Here is a 6,289-nt window from a genome sequence, read left to right on the forward strand (position 1 = left end):
TGCTCCTTGTCCAGTAGCTCTCTAAGCTGGTCTTGGCAGCGCACGGTGTGCTCAGTGTGTTCTGGGTAGTGTGGTTTGTGTGAGCCAGGCTGCCGCGATGCGCTGATCCAGTCCAGCAACCTTCAGAACAATTGGCCAGCCGTGGAACAGGGCCCACTGTTTTGACAGCCACTGCCTGCAGTGTCACAGCACATTACACTCCCATTAGGTGGTCAAAAAGGAGAAATATCTGCCTCCTTGGACCTGGGGGACTCACGATTTGCAGAGGTATCACTTGCTAAGAATAAAAGAAAACGTGGCAGACTCTCATTAGTTACCATGTTTGTGATGGACAGGGATAGAGCTCGTCGGCGAAAAAATGGAAATCAGTGGGTGTTCGCTGCTAAAGCTGTGAAAAGCACACGTGCAGGCGATGAGTCAACACAGTACCTCTGCTATTTCCTTTTGCCAAGATTCCTCGTTGCTCGAAAAGTGATAAATTGCTATGCTACAGGGGCTTACAAAGCTTAGTCATCAGTGACCCTGTAAACTTGGGGATACGGCTTTATTTATAGAAACATGAGGCACCGTGTAATGCCTCTGATCCTGACAGGTAGGACTGGAAGCTGAAAGGATACAGGGTCAAGCTTTTAAAACTTACAGCTTTTGAATACAGATTATTTCTTACATGGAAATTCAGCGTGTGACATTTTCTCTTTTCCTCAATTGGTGGGCCAGCAGATAATTAGCCAGAGACACTTTAATACTTTCTTTGAGCACGTTTTAGCGAGCGAACCGGAGACGTGAAAAGCTCAACATGCAGTTTAGTCATTTTGGCGTTACTTTCTCGTTTGTTTGTACTCCCACAGACCACACTGGTACATCGGCGAAAATTAAAAGAACCGCAAAACAAAAATTTTTCCCCATTTAAATCTCTGCTTTTGCTTTTAAGTGGTAACAAAGTGAGCTTTCATCATATCGCAAAGCTGTTAAAAGAAAGAAATGTTTCAGTACAAAATCTTTCATTTTGATGTGTTAGATGAGTTATGCATAAATGAGAAACTCACAATGTGTTATGTCTCACAGTGAGTTAATTTGAGTGAGGTTTTAAGTTAGTAAGAGCAAAAACATTAAAAACAGCTTCAAGAGCCTGTCATCAGTTCAAAATCATGTTTACAAGCCATTCTCATAAAGTTGGAACAAGTCACAACGTACCGAGCTGATAAAACACCGTTAAGCGTGTTTGTTTAGCTGCTGAAGAGGGTCTCAGCTCCCAAGCAGAGCATTCTGTTTAAACCAAGAGCTTGATACTTGCAAATGTTAAATATGCAAAGAATTAGACATCAATTATCTTCATTTGTTTCGGTTAAAACAGAGTACATATGCTGGTAGTCAGAAAAAAAAAGTCCATAAAGTTAACCATTGTTTCTACATGTGACAAGGAAAACAAAATCCAGGTGTGACTGTAATATTGGGTGTGCACAGCAGTATCCCAACTATCCAGGAAGTTGCTCACTCCATTAAAATAACCAGGAGTCCTGAATATTATGTTGTCTTTGCCAGCAGTCAAACAGCAGCACTATTAAAATGGATGCTGCGCTCAGAGCCAAACAGTATAAAGGAGAAAGCAATTTCCAAATCCTAGTTTTATTATATTGCCACCTGTCTCACATCTCTAAACTTATTGCTTTTTGTTGGCACCAACACCGTCGGCAATGACCTTCAACAATCCTAAGCTCATGAATGCAGCATGGCAGCGGTGCAGATGCTCCCAGTCGAGATTCTTTCCTTTCTTTTTTTTGGACCAACTTCTCTCTCTGTTCTCGCTCTCCTTGTGTTCAGGCTCGGCTCCGTCTTTCATCATCTCTTCATTCCCTGGCGGAGCTGGCGGGTAGGTGCAGGTGTAGATAATTAGTGTTTGATTACAAAGCTTCAATTCAAGATAACTGACACAACCATCGCTGACTCCAAGTTTCCCAGAGAATAAAGACTCTTCGAGGGGATTTTTGTAGTTAGTAAATTTTTCTTTCCCTCTGATGTTTTTCTTTCTCTCCGTTTTAGTTAAAGTCTCATTAACTGTTGGAAAGATATTCTTGGATTTTTGTGCAGGCGTTCATGTTGCCCTCAGGATGAACTGGAACCTTTTTAGGTTCTTCTCTTTTTTCTGTGGTATTATGATTCAGTCAAAACCTTTTTAGTGCTTTGGTTTATGCCCGAATACCTACAAAACCGAACACCAGCTGTGATTATGCTTATTTAATATTAATTGGTAAATTCTGGCATGATAACTAAACTGCTCATTACTCATTACTAAACTCCCATTTAACAGATATTCAGTGGCTCACTTAAGAGTAAGCAGTAAATTTAAATTTTGCCATGCCTGTATCACATCATTATGCTGGCATGCTGATGCCAGCCTTTATTGTCAAGGTAGAGTACGTAGGAAAAGTCTTGAGCCGCCCCTCATTTCTTTATATTTTGCTTACTGTCAGCTTGCAGGTTTTCAATAAAGTGGTCTTGAGTAATAGTTCTCCAGGCTTTCTGAAGGTCTTACTATGATTTTCTCTTAACATTGACTACATTTTCAACCATTTTCAGTCCAGTTCATAACCCTTTTGAAAGGAATGTTTTTCTTGTTTGTTTATTTGTTAATTCACTCATCACTGACCTATGAGTCATTCAAACATAACAAGGCACCTAACTCAAAGGATGAATCAGTGTTGTGTCTACACAGACAACTTAGCAAAGAATCAATTTTTAATTGCATCTTTAGGCAGTTTGTTACTTGCAAAAACACATCAATTTACAATTTCTTTAGTTGAATTTAAAAGAAGGAAAGAGGACACAGTTTGACAGGAATAAAATAGCATTCTTGTATCAACAAGGTAATTCCCAAAGAGCTATAAGACATAAACTTAGTATCTCAGAATGGTGTGCCGTGTGTTCTTACAAAGTGTCAAGGTGCCACAAGAAGAAGTGGCAGGCCTAAAAAACTATCTGCAGCAGGATCTGTATCTCCATCTACTGCTCACTGAAGCCTCATCAGAAATAGTCTGACGACGAAACCAATCTGAAGGAAGGAAAACTGAAAAAACTGCTGAAGAATGAAAAATAACAAAAGAACTGGACTGAAAATCAGTGGCAAAAGGTCTTATGGATTGCTGAATTCAAATTTGAAAGGTTATCATCAGAAGTGGTCAGGAGAGAGGTACAAGAGTGAGTCTCTACAAATATTTTGTAAAACACAGTGGAGGCTCTGTCATGGTTTGGGGCTGCATTCCAGCCAGTGGTGTTGGGGATCTTTTCAAAACTGATGGAATTATGAACGCAGAAAAATACTGTAAGATTTTGATCCACCATCTGGAAAAGATCTGATTGGCAACGGCTTCGTCTTTCACCATGACAATGATCCCAAACACACTGTCAATGCAATAATAGCAAAGCTGTATACAAAAACACACAATGGGTCATTTTTGGTTATGGAGCTCAACGTTTTTGAAGCAGGGTGGGATCATCTTGACAGAGATTCAAACAAAAGGCAGCCAACATCCAAAGAAGAGCTTTGAATGTCCTTCAAGAAGCCTGGAGAACTATTCCTGAAGAGTACTTAAAGAAATTATAGGAAAGCTTGCTTAGTAGGATCCAGACTGTGTTGAAGAATAAAGGTGGTCATAACTGTAATACCTGTTTTTGCCTTATATACTATATTTCTGTATGTTTGCATGTTTCAGTAGATTGAATCTCTAGATAGATTTTTTGAACACAATATAAAGAAATGACTGGTGGCTTAAGACTTTGCACCATATCTTTTAGGTTTTAGAGAACAGACCGGGATCCTCATTAGGGATCCTCATGGTGCTGACTACTGCAGATTCTAAATTTGGCTGTAGAGTCAGGATTATACTTGCTCGCAAACATAGACATGAACAACTGAGGACATCATAGATGACTGGTTTCCATCTCTTCGTCGTTCCCTTTTAGTTTGGTGCCTGTGCCCATCCTAGACTTTATATATCTATCTACTGTGTCCTCACCTAATTGTTGTGGAGTCCACATTTTGCTACAGGAACATTAGCATTTTGGGCCATGTTGGTTTTTGTAGACAGAAGTGATCGTACGTGGAAGACAGCATGAAATGCAAAGATCTGAGCTGAGGCTATCATGCCTGGTTAGCAGGATGCATGCACTCACTGACCAAAACCGAAACGGAAACACCTTGAACAACAAGCCATATTATTTCTCTGATAATTCCACAGAAATGCTCCTGAGGTGGAGTTCAGTGACTCAAATTAGTTGAGATGAGCTCCCAGCTGCAGGGACACCTGTTAACCACAACAGCCATGACCATCATCTTAAGCCTTAATAAACTCCAAATAGGTGAGTTTTTAGAAAAGACCCCCAGTGCAGTAGTTATGAAGGGGAAAGTTAGCTTTAGCAACCAAAAGCATTTTTGTACCAATCATAGACTCATTCAGGTCCAGAGGTTGCTGCACGGCTCAGTCACATCCATTCGCTCACAACAAACTTTGGCAGGCCTGTGGACGCCCACATTTAGCCTCACGTCCCCCATTTAATGACTCTCTCGGACCCTCTCGCACTTGCTGATGCGGAAACTAGAACACTGCCACGAGTTCTGTTATCAGCTTGGCGTTGTGAAGCATATGAGTCATTCCTGGACTCCTATCTTTGAGATGTTTATTCTTGGTTGTGCATCCCCAAATTTATCATTGTCACCAGCAGCCTTCCCTCCTCTGTTTACTTTCTAAATAACTTAAAGCTTTATTGGCTGAAAGGGTCACATCTGTTTGCCAAAGGATTAGTAAGATATTCTTCTGAGCCTGATGATATTGTTTGTCCTTGTCATACTCTCCTGCACCATTTCTTATTCTTAAGCAGTTTTCCTTGATGGATATGGCTTTCTTCAGATGAGCATCATTGAGTCACTCTATTGGAAAGGTGCCTGCTTTGCAGTAGTTTTTACGATATTAGATTAAGGGTAGAGTTATTTTACGTCTTAGAGGACTTTAAATGTGTATGCACGGATTAAAATCAGGCAGTCGTCGTCATAATCTCATTCTAGGGAATCTGCAGTTGACGTTTTATTTTTCTGACTCATGTTCTGACAGCTCAGTAAGCCCCGAACCCCTCCAGGTCACCTTTGTCATTTGTCCAGTCATTTTCTGCGTGCATCGCCCTGTACAGACAGACCTCGCCTCCCCTAACTCGCCCTTTCGATTGTTTTAAGCATCTGGTGAGAACCAATGTGACTTCTCCCAATCAGGGTTTAAGTAAGCATTATTTGAATAGTAACAAATGGATATGAAAAACAATAATGAGTAATAATATCTTTTATTTCTTTCTGTTCACATTTGACTGTTGGTCAGTGTGTATGTATGTGTGTGCTTGGTGTTCTTGTGTTGGGGTTTATTTCTTTCCGAAACCGTGAGAAGAAAAAGCTTTCTGTTTTTGAAAAACTTCATGTAAATATTGTTGGTGAAAAATTAACATTTGTTGTACGCTGAGTTTTCATTTGTCACTCGAAATGATGACGAAAACAATGATATTCATGAATAACAGTGGTGATGTTGACGATACTGAAGCTGATTATACCTGCCCTTCTTGAACAAGGGCTTTTGATGTCTGCTGTATTTTTGTTGGAGGTGTCGTGTGGTCAGGGCAAGAGAAACAAAGGGAAGGAGTGATACCCAACACATCCCGGATCCGCCGTAGCAACACTGCCACATACCCTTTACCCTCCCCCCACACCTCCAGGAAATTGTGCGATATGTGGCGCTAATCGTAGCCTGTGTTTCTCATGCCATAAAGCTTTGGTTGCGTTTGTGTTGCAAACACCAAAACCAGCAGCGCCCTGCTTTTCAAGCGAGCTGCACGCCTCCCCGTGGAGCCACTCTGTCCTGGTTTGCTTGGCATCGCATCTCACCCTGTCTGCTCACAGGCTTGGGGATTTACTGTAATGCCATTGTGTTAGGCAGGATTGGCCCTGTTCTGACACCGATGATGCCGTCTTCATTGAATTTGCAGTCATTATTTTCTCTGTTGGAGGCCATGGATGGGGATGGGCATGTATGAGGACAGAGTGTATTCCTAGTAGAAGGACATAAACCATCCATCTGACCCCGTAAAGACAATTTTCATGCTGGTGAGTCAGCCTCTTATTTGAGGGTTAGACTCATGGTTAAGCACAAGTGACTGACATGAACTTGCCACATTATAGACCCATCTTGTGCTTTTCCTTTTCTTTCTTTCTTTCTTTCTTTCTTTCTTTCTTTCTTTCTTTCTTTCTTTCTTT

Source organism: Haplochromis burtoni, unplaced genomic scaffold, assembly GCF_018398535.1.
Source record: "Haplochromis burtoni strain Fernald_Lab_line unplaced genomic scaffold, NCSU_Asbu1 Contig_324, whole genome shotgun sequence".
Lineage (NCBI taxonomy): Eukaryota > Metazoa > Chordata > Actinopteri > Cichliformes > Cichlidae > Haplochromis > Haplochromis burtoni.